This window comes from Danio rerio, chromosome 20, assembly GCF_049306965.1.
Source record: "Danio rerio strain Tuebingen ecotype United States chromosome 20, GRCz12tu, whole genome shotgun sequence".
Classification (NCBI taxonomy): domain Eukaryota; kingdom Metazoa; phylum Chordata; class Actinopteri; order Cypriniformes; family Danionidae; genus Danio; species Danio rerio.
In genome coordinates this window covers 55,258,380-55,275,144 of record NC_133195.1, presented here as the reverse complement: position 1 = coordinate 55,275,144, position 16,765 = coordinate 55,258,380, and the positions used below count along the sequence as shown (strand labels likewise).

Below are 16,765 nucleotides of genomic sequence, written 5' to 3'. Positions count from 1 at the left end.
AGCTGACCATCCACCTAAATTATTTAGATGAATGTTTTGAAGAAAAATCTCTGTTGCGAAATATTCAGTAAATTACAAACGGGTTAATAATTTGTCCAGCTTTTGTCCACGCTGGCAGTGCAAACCGAGGGTGGGCCTCTGGATTTGAGTGATTTATGAAGACGAGTGAAGAGGCACAGCGCTGTCTCTCACACACACACACACACACACACACACACACAGAGGGAGGAGGAAACCGCATCAGGACATCAGAAAGGCCAAAACTGCACGCCGAGGCCCCTTCATGACAAGGAAATGAAATCGGAGCGGCGTCCGCAGGGATGAGGCGCACGGGGAGGAAGCAAACACATTTCCATCAAGCCAAAGCTGACAGGGGAAAGTCTGCATATTTCATCCAGCACATGTTCTGTGAGTGAAACCAGCCAAAAGCTTTTTCGATTTTTCATTTTATTATTTTTGCTAGCCTGAATTTAGCCGTTAATAGCCTGCGTGCACCTGCATTAGAGACGTCTCCAGATGTGCATCACGCATTTGTGTCACGCTGGGATATTTGCGAAATATATGAGATCCCACCAATCACCAAAACACTCCATCCAACATCCCATCAAATACAACAATGCAGCACATCCATAATATCCTGAAATGGCTCAATACTCACTGTGGGAGACCGCTTAGAGGTCTGAACTGGTTTAATTCATAATAAAAGTCAAAATCTAAATAGATTATTGTACTTTTACAGCTTTTATTTTGCTTAACTTTTAATGCAAAACTTTACAAAACGTGCAGTGATATCAAATTGCAATAATACTGCACCTAAAAAAAATTACATTTTTAGCTTGACACTAATATATTCATTTATACTCGTGAATTGCACTTTTAAAAAGCACATCTGATCGGATTAAGCTTGAAAGGAGCAGGTAAAATTTCTGTATTCACTAATAATCGTTGTACGCATGTACTACAATCCGTTTTCAAAACCCATTAATTTCAATGGCTTACAATTTGTATAAATCTGTCTGTAAGTCAATTACACAACAATATTTCATTTTATTATAATGTTAGCCTGAATTTAGCCATTAATACCCTGTGTGCACCTGCACTAGAGACCTCTCCAGATGTGCATCACGCATTTGTGTCACGCTGGGAAATTTGCGAAATATATGAGATCCCACCAATCACCAAAACACTCCATCCAACATCCCATCAAATACTCAATACTCACTTTGGGAGACCACTTAGAGGTCTGGACTGATTTAATTCATAATAAAAGTCAAAATCTAAATGGATTATCGTATTTTTGTATTTTCTATTTTGCTTAATTTTTAGTGCAAAATTTGCAATATATTCAAAATAAGATTATAATAAGATTTACACTCCATCCACTAAGAATACACTCCATCCAAAATTTCCATCAAATTCAGCAATGCAGCACATCCATAATATCCTGAAATCACTCAATACTCACTTTGGGAGACCATTTGGGATCTGGACTGGTTTAATTCATGATAAAAGCCAAAATCAAAATAGATTATAGTACATCTGCGTCGTGTATTTTGCTTAACTTTTAGCAAGACTTTACAAAACGTGCAGTAATATCAAATTGCAATAATACTGCACCAAAAAATACATTTGTAGCTTGACACTAATATATTCATTTCATGGCTTGACATGTATATATTTATATGAGGATTGCATTAAAAAAAATATCCACTTGGATTATTGTGTAAAAGCAACAAGTAAAATTTCTGCATTTTTTGTTTTTATTCATAATAAAACACTGAACCTAAATGGATTATTTTACTTTTGTAGTTTCTATTTTGCTTAATTATTAGTGCAAAACTTTGCAAAAAGTGCAATATTTTCAAAATGCAATTATACTATACAAAAAAATACACATTTTTAGCTTGACAAATATATGCATTTATATATGTGAATTGCATTTTAGAAAATTACATCTGTATAGATTGCATAAAAGCAACAAGCTAAATTTCTGCACTCACAAAAATCATTGTTCGCATCTACAGTATTGCAATCAGTTTTCAAAACCCATTTATTCCAATGGCTTACAATTGATATAGATCTGTCTGGAAGTCAATTACACTACAATATTTCATTTTATTATATTGTTAGCCTGAATTTAGCCATTAATAGCGTGCATGCAAGTTTTTAAATCATAATAAAAGTCAAAATGGCCAGTTTTCTGTTTGGATATTGATTTTGATATTATATTTTTATGCAAAACTGTCTTTAGAAATTATTATCAAAATTAAAAAAATAAAAATCTGCACAAAGAAAAAAAGTGTTTAGGTTTACACTTTATATATATGAATTGCATTAAAAGTTCCAACTACTTGAACTATTGCATGAAAGCAACAAGCTAAATTTCTGCACTCATAAAAATCAGTGTGCATCTATTATAATCCGTTTTCAAGACCTATTTATTCCAATGGCTTACAACTGCTATAAATCTGTCTGGAAGTCAATTACACTACAATCTTTCATCTTATTATATTGTTAGCCTGATTTTAGGCTTTAATAGCCTGCGTGCAACTGCATTAGAGACGTCTGCAGATGTGCATCACGCATTTGTGTCACACTGGGATATATGTGAAATATATGAGATCCCACCAATCACCAAAACACTCCATCCAACATCCCATCAAATACAACAATGCAGCACATCCATAATATCCTGAAATGACTCAATACTCACTGTGGGAGACCGCTTAGAGGTCTGGACTGATTTAATTCATAATAAAAGTCAAAATCTAAATGGATTATCGTATTTTTGTATTTTCTATTTTGCTTAATTTTTAGTGCAAAATTTGCAATATATTCAAAATAAGATTATAATAAGATTTACACTCCATCCACTAAGAATACACTCCATCCAAAATTTCCATCAAATTCGGCAATGCAGCACATCCATAACATCCTGAAATCACTCAATACTCACTTTGGGAGACCATTTGGGATCTGGACTGTTTTAATTCATGATAAAAGCCAAAATCAAAATAGATTATAGGACATCTGCGTCGTGTATTTTGCTTAATTTTAAGTGTAAGACTTTACAAAACGTGCAGTAATATCAAATTGCAATAATACTGCACCAAAAAATACATTTGTAGCTTGACACTAATATATTCATTTCATGGCTTGACATGTATATATTTATATGAGAATTGCATTAAAAAAATATCCACTTGGATTATTGTGTAAAAGCAACAAGTAAAATTTCTGCATTTTTTTGTTTTTATTCATAATAAAACTCTGAACCTAAATGGATTATTTTACTTTTGTAGTTTCTATTTTGCTTAATTATTAGTGCAAAACTTTGCAAAAAGTGCAATATTTTCAAAATGCAATTATACTATACAAAAAAATACACATTTTTAGCTTGACAAATATATGCATTTATATATGTGAATTGCATTTTAAAAAATTACATCTATATAGATTGCATAAAAGCAACAAGCTAAATTTCTGCACTCACAAAAATCCTTGTTCGCATCTACAGTATTGCAATCAGTTTTCAAAACCCATTTATTTCAACGGCTTACAATTGATATAGATCTGTCTGGAAGTCAATTACACTACAATATTTCATTTTATTATATTGTTAGCCTGAATTTAGCCATTAATAGCGTGCATGCAAGTTTTTAAATCATAATAAAAGTCAAAATGGCCAGTTTTCTGTTTGGATATTGATTTTGATATTATATTTTTATGCAAAACTGTCTTTAGAAATTATTATCAAAATTAAAAAAATAAAAATCTGCACAAAGAAAAAAAGTGTTTAGGTTTACACTTTATATATATGAATTGCATTAAAAGTTCCAACTACTTGAACTATTGCATGAAAGCAACAAGCTAAATTTCTGCACTCATAAAAATCAGTGTGCATCTATTATAATCCGTTTTCAAGACCTATTTATTTCAATGGCTTACAACTGCTATAAATCTGTCTGGAAGTCAATTACACTACAATCTTTCATCTTATTATATTGTTAGCCTGATTTTAGGCTTTAATAGCCTGCGTGCACCTGCATTAGAGACGTCTCCAGATGTGCATCACGCATTTGTGTCACACTGGGATATATGTGAAATATATGAGATCCCACCAATCACCAAAACACTCCATCCAACATCCCATCAAATACAACAATGCAGCACATCCATAATATCCTGAAATGACTCAATACTCACTTTGAGAGACCGCTTAGAGGTCTGGACTGATTTAATTGAAAATAAAAGTCAAAATCTAAATGGTTTATAGCACTTTTGTATTTTCTATTCTGCTAATTTTTAGTGCAAAACTTTGCAAAATGTGCAGTAATATCAAAATGCGATTGTACAGTACAGAAAAAATAAACATTTATAGCTGGACTCACATATATACATTAATATATAGTATGTGAATTGCATTAAAAGTTTCATCTACTTGGATTATTACTTAAAAGCAGCAAGCAAAATTTCTGCACTCACAAAAATATATGTTTGCATCAATTATAATCTGTTTTCTAAACCCCTTTATTTTAATGGCTTATGATTACTATAAATCTGTCTGAATATCAATTACACGTCAATCTTATTATATCGTTAGCCTGATTTTAGGCATTAATAGCTTGTGTGCACCTGCATTAGAGACATCTCCAGAAGTGCATCACGCATTTGTGTCACGCTGGTATATACACTCCATCCAAAATCCCATCAAATACAACAATGCAGCACATAATATCCTGAAATGACTCAATACTCACTTTGGGAGACCGCTTAGAGGTCTGAACTGTTTTAATTCACAATAAAAGTCAAAATCTAAATGGATTATTTCACTTTTATAGTTTTTATTTTGCTTAATTGTTTGTGCAAAACGTGCAATATTATCAAAATGCAGTTAAACTGTACAAAAATAAATGTTTTTAGGTTGACACTAATGTATGAATTTACATTTGTGAATTGCATTTAAAAACATGACATCTGCTCATAGCGCAAAAGCATTAAGAGCGTGTCCGAATACACTTTTGCACTTTTTTTTTTTTTATTACAATATGCAAAAATCATACAAATACAAGAAAACATCAACAGATAACAAATACAAAGCAACAAAACAAAAACAAAACAAAAACATCAACAATATAGTCATGTACTGGTATGTGCGTGAGTGTGTGCGTGTGAGTGTGTGTATGCATGTAAAGGTAACTTGTTGGACAGGTCAGAGTACATACATTAGGAACAATAACAGTCAATAAATGAAGCAAGTGTCACAGATATAGATAAAACATATAGAAAGAAACCAGTCAGAGGTAGGGAGTAACAACAATGCTTATTAATGTATGATAGTAAATATGAGAGTAAAAAGAGAGAAAGGACAACAATAATAACTGACAACAATAATAATAAATCACAAGTGCTACACAAACTACTACTACAGAAAGTTACTTATATTACAACTACTACTGCTTCTACTACAGCCACAACCACGACTACTACTACTAACGTGTCTACTAATACTGATACTACTACAACGACTACCACTACTGATACTACTATAGCGTTTGCTACAACTAATACAACAATGTCTACTGCGACTACTACTACTACTACTACTACTACTACTACAATCACTTCTACTACATCAACATCAACAACATCTACTACTGATATTACTACACCAACAACGACTACTACTACTACTGTAACAACCACACCATTACTTCTGCTACTACTATACCAATGACATCTACTACTACATGAACTACAACTTCTATAATCTCCGTAACAATTACTCAATAACAATCGATACTATTACAATGACTACTACTTCATCTACTACTACTACACTTCACTACACTTTTGCACTTTTTAAGGACATCCCCAGCACATGGTCTAACAGGGCTTATTCTCTAAATGAGTTCTAGGTGTGTTGAGCATAACCTGCGTTAAACCAATCAGAGTCTCATCTCACATTCGCTTTAAGGGTGCTTTCTCTCCAGCTTTACTTAGTTTGGCTGAATCGCACTAGAGTTCGTTTTTCCCGCACGTGAATTCTGACCAATCAATAGGCAGTTTAGGAAATATGTTAACAACATCTGGCCAATGAGTGATGTGGGTTTTGTCACATGACTGCATTTTGGTTCTTTTCAACTGATTCAGACCAAAGCAATCAGTGTGGTGTGAAAAGGATACAAAGACGGCAGAAAATGCAACAATGTATTATATGTAGCCCTTGGTCTGGACCATATGAACCGAACTACAGATGTGAAAGCTTCCTAAGAGTCAATGGTGTCTCTCCATGGCGCATTCGCTATTTACATGGTGGACTTCGTAAGTGTAAGAACTGAACGCTTAACTAGAAAGAAAACAGTTAAACAGAGCATCTGCAGCACGAGGACAAAGAACGAGCCTCCTCCATTCAGCCTCTTTACTTTCTCTTTACTCCTTTACTTTGGTGGAGTGAGGAAACGGTGGCAACTCACTCCACCGAACTCATCCATTAGCCCACGGTTACAGCTCAGTATCTGTGCCTGCGTTTGTGTTTTTTTTTTCTCTCCCTCCTTCTTTATCTATCATTTTCTTTAGGTCCGCCCAGTTCATCTACCCACTGGCTAAACTAGATGCCAGTCATCATCACCATTTACGATGACGTCATCAATGACCAATCACAAGCAGACTTCCCCACTTTAAAAGGAAGCCGGTGCTGTTTGAAAGCTAGCTTGCTTTAAGCTTGCTCACTGTTGTGTGTTTGCTGTGTTGTTTGACTGTGTGGTTTGCTGGATGGCTGGATTGCGTGACAGTTTCTTGTACTATGTGTGCTGCAATCATTTGTGCTGAAACCTACCTTTAAAAGAGTGTTCTAATTGTGGTTCTTCTCTGATTACCAGATATACAACATCAATGGGATTCGAGGAACAGGGTAGATGTCACGTGACCTACATGTTGCTACACATAGGAGCAGGCCCGTGCAGAGACTGTCCATCGGGCATGTGCAGGATAAATTTTTGGATGAACCCTGGGGGGGGGGGGGGTCGTAGTTGTTATTGTCGCGTACTGAAGAGCGGTGTTATCGCGCGCGTTCTCATCAGCGGTATTGAAACGCGAGTACTGTAAAGCGGGGGGGTTTGGGGGTTGTATGGCATGTCCCGGGGGCACTTTTTATAATTTTGGAAGGGCACTTTCTATCCAAGACTAAAAAGGGCATGTACACTGCACAGGTTGAGCCCTATGTGTGCACGTGCCTGCATAGGAGATACCAATGTATTATACACACTAGTTTAGAAGTGTGCGCCACTAATTGTAAGTTTTGTTTACGTTTTTGGTTAGAAGTATAGTTTAGACAGGGCATGAAAACGCTGAAGACTTTTTTCTTTCTCTTTTTTTTATTAGATAGTATGGAGATTGTGGGTTCTAGTTAGAGTTGTTTTGTTATATTATTTTATTTTCTTTGGCGCCACTTTTGTTCCTCCTTCCCTTTATTACAACCATTTATTTAATCTTGTTTTCTTTATTTTGTATATACTTTGTTTATCATTTATCCTCTTTGTAAAAATATTTTGGCATAATTTGGTTGTTTGTCTGCTCCATTGCCACCACCATTCATAAAAGGGTCATACATTTTAAATGTTGCGTTAACCAGGGCCGGAGTTGGACTCCTTTTCAGCCCTGGAGTTTCAAGCATTAGACCGGCCCACCTCAGTTCACGACTGACTATATTAAAATAAGGTCATTTCTAATTCAGTTTCTAATGACACTATCACGTCTTTTTCAAGAAAACAGCTGCTTTAGAACTTCAAATGTTAAACAACCTTACAGCTTTAGGTCTTAACAATAAAAATGAAAAAAATAATAATAATTACTCAAATGAGGTTAGAACCATAGACTGTAAAATATATGGACGTAGTGTCCATGACGTCACCCATAGGTTTCTAAAGAACGCAAAAGAAGCCACAAGTAGATACCACCCCACGGCGGGATACCAAACAAGGGCAAAGAGGAGGAGAGTGTGCGGAGCTACAGACACCTGCTGGCATTTTGCTTGGACCTGGCTTTAGACACACTTTACTTTGGGAGAACGCTTAATACTTTATTACCTGTGACTCATTTGTGTTCTGACCACTTGTGCTTGGCTGTACACTATATCAATAAAGTGTTTAGACTTTTAAACACACTGCTGTAATACATTGAGCCACTAAACATTGTTCTAAACGTTACTTCCAATAACTTCAGATATAGTCTGTGTTAGTTAATGTAAGACTATTGATGAAATCCAGCATAACACTGTATGACAACGCTTCAGACGACTGCTCTAGATTAATTAAGTGCACTCAGCATGCCATGCCATCTAATAATTGTAGGAAACAAGTCCAAAAGGCAGTTGACTGTGTAAAGCCTCATAAAAAAACACAGAAATACGATAAATATGCCGAGTTCAGTGGCTAATCTGCAGGATTCAGCTGAGGTGACGTGACGGCGACCAACGAGACCTAGCTGTCACTCAAGTGGCCACGCCCTTAATTATGCAAACTTAATATAACTTAATATAAAGGAAACGGATGAGTTCTAAAAAAATTCACCCCCTCACAGTTGTCATGAAGGGTAATATTAGCTGTATTAACCAAAATCTTTTTTTGTACCAGGCTGTAAACACCTTTTTTTTCTGCTGTAAAGTTGGCCTTTCTAACAGTGGGCTCAATTGAAATTTGCTCTGTTTTGGAGCCAGGAGCGGCCAGGACTAGCGGAATTTCGGATGAATTGCAGTTTTAGTTACCTCCGTATTGGCTTCCTGAGGGAGAGCGGGAGGTTGCCGCTTGGTTAGAACATGAATTGACGGCATCGTAACGCAATTTGCTGACCACTGGGCCACAATGGCACTGTTACGCTTGCGTGGCAGGAATGATATTTACATCATCATTACCCTGCAGGCTGCATTTTGCTCATGGGGCTGCGAGACAATAAATAAGAAGAGCGGAGCTGCGGAAAAATAATGAACAAAAAGAGTGAGGCTATGGTCAAATAAATAAATAAATGAACAAAAAAAGTGCGACTGCTGAGAGTGCAAGCAGCTAGAAACACCGGCCCTCGCAGCCAAAAACGGGACCGGCCCCTTGGGAATTCTCCTGGTCCTCCCGATTGGCCAATCCGGGCCTGGCGTTAACCCTAGCGTTTACATCTTTAATAACCGTAACACCCACATATTTAATTTCCTTTGTTGAACACAAAGATTTGTGTCAAAACTATTTCTGAATTCAGTTCTAATCTCCAGCAAAAGAATAAATGAACAATAATAACGAAGTTTGGTCAATCAACTGAGTTATATGCAAACACACGTCCTATTACCCTATACATCTCCAAAATCCAACTAGTTTTTATTGAAATAAGTAAATAAGTAAATGTTTGGACCTGCATAGGCGCATAACTTACGAGCTCTGCGCTGGATTTAAACCAGGTTTTAGTTGGTCAATGGCAGAGTCTATTTCAGTTCCTCAAAATAGCAAAAAGTAGCAGAAATGGATTTGCTATTTAAACAATGTGGCACAAAACATGAAAATTAGGGTTGTGCTGGTCTGAAAATAGCAACAAATCACGCCATACACGTCTTGCGGCTTATTATGCCAGGTGTATGATAGAGTCCAATAGGTCTCCTTTAACACTTGCACAAATGATAAATAATTTTTTCAAACTACTTATGAACTGAATAAAGACAGTATTTCAGTTTTTTGAGGGGACAATGTGATAGTTTTATGTTCAATCCACTTGAATTTGTTACTATTAAGTTAACTTAATTTGTGTTGGGTCAACATTTTATTTGATTTGATTATTTTATTTCAATCAAAAATCATACATTCAGTCATTTTCTTGTCGACTTAGTCCCTTTATTAATCCGGGGTCGCCACAGCGGAATAAACCACCAACTTATCCAGCAAGTTTTTTACGCAGCGGATGCCCTTCCAGCCGCAACCTATCTCTGGGAAACATCCACACACACATTCACACACACACTCATACACTACGGGCAATTTAGCCTACCCAATTCACTAATAGGACTAATAGGATTCACTAATCTAGTGATCTAATAGGATGGAAAACAGCTGCTGAGGTATTTTCCCCTTGTTGTCAGATGGCATCTTCTGCAGTTTAAATGGAGCCTCGTCATCGCTAAAGTCAACATTTTCTCTTTCTTTCAAATATATAACCAGCCCAAACAAATGTAATTCTCCAAAATGTTTCACACACACACACACACACACACACACGTAGCCTGTACTGTGCCACTGACACGCTGATTTAATAACTGTGACAAAGTGAAAATATAGGCTAGTGTCATTTTGAAATGACAGAAAACACAGACAGTGGTAAAAACAACACACGAAATAAAACACAAACGGCTCGCGATCAACAGCAAATCAGCCAGCAGAGTTTCAATAACAGACTTTTATTAGTCATTTTTGTGAATTGCACGACTTTCATATCTAAGTTTCATGCCAGTAATCTGGTTTGCTCTATATTGCAGTGAAGTATTGCGTGTGCGTGCGTGTGCATGTTGAAGAAACACACACACACACACGTTTGTTTTTGTGAAAAGTGGGGACATTACATAGGTTTCCATTCATTTTATACTGTCCAAACCGTATATTATATTGCCCTCACCCCACCCCTAAACCCAACCATCACAGGAGACTGTGTGTCCCGTTTTCTCTCTGATTAAACTCTTTTTGTAGGATTCATAAGCCTTTTGAGAAACGAGGACATCACCAATGTCCTCATATTTCACCTCCTTTTTGTAATGCCTGTGTCATACCTATGTCATTATACAGATTTGTGTCCTGATATGTCACAAAAACACGTACACACACACACACACACACAGACTTACTGTATTTCTGACGGCAGACACGTGAGCTAGGAGAACGTTTTTCTCTCGCGCTTGAACCACATCTGAAAGATAACAGCTTTAGCATACACCTTTCTAAGTTGTGTGTCACAAAAACAAAATCCGTAATCCAATAAAAACGCTATTGAAACCCATTTTCAGAGCGCAAATTTCCTATTGTTAACGCTGTAAACGGAAGTTCTAACTATTCTCCTGGAAGACGCTGGTCGCTATGGCGCCCTCCATGCAGCAGCCATGAAAAAGGTCTATAATGAGCAAAATATACAACATTTTTTAAAAGTATGTAGCTTCATCCGATCAAAAACACCGGTCTGACTAATCAACTATTACAATAATAGCTAGTTGTAACTCTAAATACAATGACACAATTTTCATTTTTTAGGTGAACTACCCTTTTAAAGGGCCCATGAAGTGCTTTGAAATCTCAGTTTTTTATTCAATGTTTGACGTAATCTCAACTGAAACATGAAGAGAGGGCGACTCGAGGCTCCTCCCCTTTTTAAAAAAAACAGCCAATAGTGTTTGTTTTTCTCACAGCTCGGCCAGTGAGCGTGGTTGAGCTCAAGTGCATCAAATGAAAAGAACATAAGAAGAAGGGGGTGGGCAGTTCTGGGGAAGCTACTTGACAAATGTAGTGAGCTAAGCTATTAGCTACTCTACTTAAAACTACACTAAAGCGGTCCCACTTTATATTAAGTGTGCTTAACTACTATGTACTTACATCAAAAAATAAATACAATGTACTTACTGTGGTTATAATGTATTTGAGAACACTTGTGGTGCTTTTGAGTTGGGATAGAGGTTGGGTTATGCACAGGTTTGGTGGTATGGGTATGTTTAAGGGTGGGTTAAGGTGTAAAGGATGGTCAACAGTGTATTTACAAATATAATTACAAAAGTTAATTACAGATGTAATTACATACATGTATTTAATCAAGCATAAGTACACAGTAAATACATGTATTTACACAATAAGAACATTGTAACAAACTATTAATTCCTGTGTAAGTACATATTAGTTAAGGCCACTTAATATAAAGTGGGACCACTAAAGCCACCCCCTGGGAAATGTAGCAAGCTTAGCTAAAAGCTACATGGCAAAAGTAGTTTAGCTACATATAAGCTATTTTTTACAATTTTCATTTTTAAATCGAAACAACTTAAATCCAAGTTCAATTCAATTCAATTCAATTCAGCTTTATTTGTATAGCGCTTTTACAATGTAGATTGTGTCAAAGCAAATCCAAGTCCATCATACCTGATCAATAAAACTGTTGATTGACCAAACAATGAAACATATTAGGTATAATAGTTCAGTTATTTACTGTGAATAACATGCTGTACTAAACAGAAACACATTATTAGTATATAACAGCTAAAACAAAAAAATCAATAAAACCAGGTGTTACACATTTAAAAGACTATAGTCATTTATAGTAAGGGGAAATATTTTTGATAATAAATAAATATATATATATATGTGTGTGTGTGTGTGTGTGTGTGAGTGTGTGTGTGTTTGTGTATATATAGACGGCAATAACTCAAAAACCTCTCAAAAACCCTAAAAAGATCTAAAGTGTGTTTCCTACAAAAAGACAAAGCTGGTTATGTTTCACAGCTGTCTTTCTTTTTTTTCACTCGACATTACGAGCACTGCTCCGTTTAAGCCCTCGCAATATGCGTTTAGCCGGGAGAGCTCGCGCTGAGAGGAGCTCTCAGTAAGGGGCCGTCGGAAAAGTGTTTTTTTTTTTCTTTTTTTTTTCACGTTTTTCTGCTCCGCTCAGCGCGAGCTCTCCCTGTTGCGAGGGCTTAAGTGTGTGTGTGTGTGTGTGTGTGTGTGTGTGTGTGTGTGTGTGTGTTTGTTTGTTTGGTGCTGTCTATGTTTGTGTATGTGTTTGAATGAGAGACAGTGTGTTGCTGTGTGTCTGTGTGTTTATACAGACAGCATGTTATAGCCTCCCCCTAAAATATGACACTTTATATAGAAAGCATCGTCAATGCACCGTGATGCACCGAGATATCGAATTGAACCGAATCGAAGGCATGATAATCGTAACCGAACCGAACCATGAGACCAGTATAGGTTCACACCTCTTATATATATATATATATACGTATAGTAATAAGCATTATAGTGTCATATATACTAAAGTATTTTTATTTTTGGAGCTTAATCAGAAATTAAGTTATTGCATCATAACATGTACTTCTCGAGCTATGGTCACAAGGAATCCTGCTTCAGAAATAACTCCTCTCCCTCAGTCATCTTTCCATCAAGCCAGTTTCACCAGGGGTGGCAGTAACGCACCAAAAAGTGTGTTGTCGAACACCGTAAAACAGGAAGAAGAAGAAATCATCATTCTTGCTATCATATGGATTTACTTCCATCGGCTAGGCACCGGCCATACAGCTCAGTGAATGTTGTTGCCGCCACTTATTGATCCACAATCGGTAAATGTAGCTTGTGTGGACGCTACTGCGCTACTTGACTAATAAAACAGCTTCGCTACTGAAAAGCTATTTGATTTAGAAAGTTACTTGTAGGGACGCTACTGCCCAACACTGGGGGTGGGGCATGTCAGACACTAGAGAGCATTTGATTGGTCAGAAGTTTTGATGAGAAGATGGTTAAATGAAACAAATCCTTGATCCATTTATACAAATTTACGTCACATTTATATCTTCTAAACGCAAATTGCGTCCCACACAGATATCATTAAAACTAACACACTGACACTAACATCTAAAATAATTGTGGAAAGTGGTGTACTCACACTCAAGGCTGTGAAATATAGCTGAGATATTCCCTCTGCATTGCGTAAAAGCAGGCGGTGTGTTGCTGTAGTGTTTTCCGGTCGGGAAGAGCGCGGGTTAAAAAGCTCTCAGTGGCAGCTGAGGTTCAGGAGCTGTGGGTCACCAGACTTCCACTGCACAGCACATTAAGGAAGCGACTCCAACATTTATGTTTTGAGGCATTGAGCTCAAGTCAAGCTCAACAGCTCCCTGGATCACAGCGAGGAAACACAACAGCAGATCAGGGGCCTTTTTCCTGAGGACCACAATGACCCTAAACAAAAATAAATGAGTACATTTATGAGCCGTTTTCATGTCACTGGGTTGAACGTATAAAACTGACATTGGTGAAGCCGCTCTAAATCACAGCGCATGCTTGTCTACATACTGTTGTCAAACTTAATGCATGTTTGTCTACATGCACTGTCAAAAAGTCTTTTAATAAACAGTTTCATTGTGTTTTCCACTTATTTATGGTTGCGAATTGCATTATGTGATGTTGATCTCTGCTTTGTTAAACTGTAGAGTTGAATTTTTAGCATCAAAAGTCAACTAAGTAACTTTTATTGACTTTTTAGTCATTTGAAATAATATAATGGATTTTTATATATATATATATATATATATATATATATATATATATATATATATATATATATATATATATATATATATATAGACATAGCCGGCCCCCCCTTAAAGCGAACTAAGTGGCTGCTTAGAGCCCTGCCACCACTAGGGGGCCTGTAAAACCTGCTAGTGGTCTGAACCGTTTCCCTGCTGCAATCGTTTTTATTTGCATTTTACAAATGATCTGTATCGACAGTGCTTTAGTACATTTTCACTGAAAAGAAAAAAAAAATCTCTTAAAAAAAAAATCTATTTAAAACATTTTTTAAAGTTGAAATGATCCCATGATCAACAGGAAGCTTGCGGCACCTTATTTCTCATGTGTGTTGTGTTTTCACGGTTCAAGTTAACCTGCGAAATCGACCAGTCAACACATGAACGCAAACCCGTGCATCGACACAGCCATGGCATCATTATATATACCTGATTTAATCTGCAAATTGGGCTGTGAAAATTAAACTAATCTAACGCTATTCTTCAGTTGCAGAAAAAAAAAGAAAAAAAAATGACGACACAAAAGGAAAAACAAAAAGAGACGAGCACAAAATCAATTTTAGCATCACTTTTTAGTGCTAATGATGATGTTAAAGACATAACAGTAGCATATTTACTGAAAATAGGCAATTACAGATTGATAAATGTCGATTAGTTGTATGAAATATTTATTTTGTTCCCGGTTTTACAAACCCTTTTTTTACCCTAAAAAGTATTTTAGTGAAATTCACTAGTGTCTGACATATTTTGCACAATGGTAATATTTTTCCTGAGCAGGCCCGGATTAAGAATTGAGAAGCCCCTGGGCACAATGTCTTGTAGGCCCCCTACCTGGCCGCAGTCCTAGTTCAATAAAATATTTAGATTAATATACTATATTTTAAATAAACTTAATCTATAATGTATTGCCTGCATTTTAAAATAAAAATAAACCAAGTATTTTTGCACTACAAATATATGTACTGTATAGCATTTAAAGCATTTAAAGCACACTTTGAAAAAAAAATGATATACTAATTCAACAACTAGTGAAAATTGATGGATTTTATTAAACTCGTTTAAGTTCAATGAAGCAGTACTAAAATTTATATTTATGGGTATTTTTAATGTATAACTTACAAACTTATATGGTACATGATTTGGATAAAACACATAATCCAGCTTTATGAATCTAAGTCCGAATCTGTGTTCATTAGACGCCGGATTCGAACCAGATCATGATCGATTGCAGCAAAACATGTCGCCATGCGCTTTACAAGCTACACCACTCACACTGCTGTCTGCTGCGCTCTTTAGTTATGTTGTCTCTGTCAATCAAACGGTGACAGGCGTGAATCGTTTAACTAGCTTATTCTAACGAGGTGTGCTATTTGCACTTAGCCTAAATTGACGGTCCAAAATCAGCATTCTGCCCCAGCCTCGCAGGGGCCCCTGCCCCATAATGGCACTGATCCTGAGACATGTTTATAAAAGTTAACTAACTAAATGAATCTAATATGTAAGGTCTTCATCTCAAAAATCTAATTCAATAAGACACTAATTATTTTATTTTTAAAAACCCTCAATGTAAGGAACAGGGAAGGAGACTGAAGGAAAAGTAAAGTTTGTGTTTGGGTATTAACATTAACCCAGTATTTCTTGCTTCCCTGTTTCTTATATGTTTTTTAATATTCATATTTTTTTATATTTGCTTATTGATTTCATTATTCATGGATTGGTCTTTGTATTGTATAATGTTACTTATTTATTATTATTATTATTATTATTATTATTATTATTATTATTATTATTATAGTGAATTCAGAATGTATATTTTATTAATTAGATTTTATTTTATTAGTAATGCATTTTCACTTTTGGCTAAGTATTGTTGAATGTTTTTCGGAATTTATAAAAAAATAAATAAAAATAAAAAAACTCAACCTACAATCTTGAGTTATGGATTCTTCAATCTGTTTACTAAATTAGTAGAATGTGTTTTAAATACTCCAGAAGGACGCAAAGTAAGAATCACTAGTCCCTTAATTAAAGATTGTTTAATCCTTCATTTTTGATGCTCCCAGTTGAAAAACAGTGCTGTTTAAAAATCTCCAAATCATTCAGACGGTTATTAAGTAGAAGAAATCAGGTTTTACTTCTGTTTCATTGATTGTATTTACTAAGCAATAAATCGTTGTGGGCTGGTTTGCAATGGCAATCCTCTATTATTTAGAGCAAGGTAGAGCCCCAAATTTATTCTGCTTAGGGCCAAATGTACAGGGCCGGCCATGTGTATAGAGAATAGGGCTGCAACAAGGAATCACTTAAATTGATTAAAAACAACTACCAAAAACGTTGGCAACTATTTCATAATCTATTTGTTGTGTTGCGCAACGCGGAGACTTTTCATTATTGAAATAAAACTTTAATTGAGCCCGGAGCGGAGTGAACGCACTCTGCCTTTCTTGCGCACTGATGCCA

The 16,765-nt window shown here is 36.0% G+C and overlaps 1 long non-coding RNA gene across 5 annotated transcripts in view; it reads right to left on the bottom strand.

Moving 5' to 3' along the window:
- LOC141379469 (uncharacterized) overlaps positions 1-16,765 on the bottom strand; it is a 126,003-nt gene that overhangs the window by 24,800 nt on the left and 84,438 nt on the right. For all 5 annotated transcript variants that reach the window (XR_012396216.1, XR_012396213.1, XR_012396212.1 and 2 more), the window contains one exon: positions 13,663-13,955. This is a non-coding gene — a long non-coding RNA (uncharacterized lncRNA). The remainder of the gene's footprint in view (positions 1-13,662; positions 13,956-16,765) is intronic.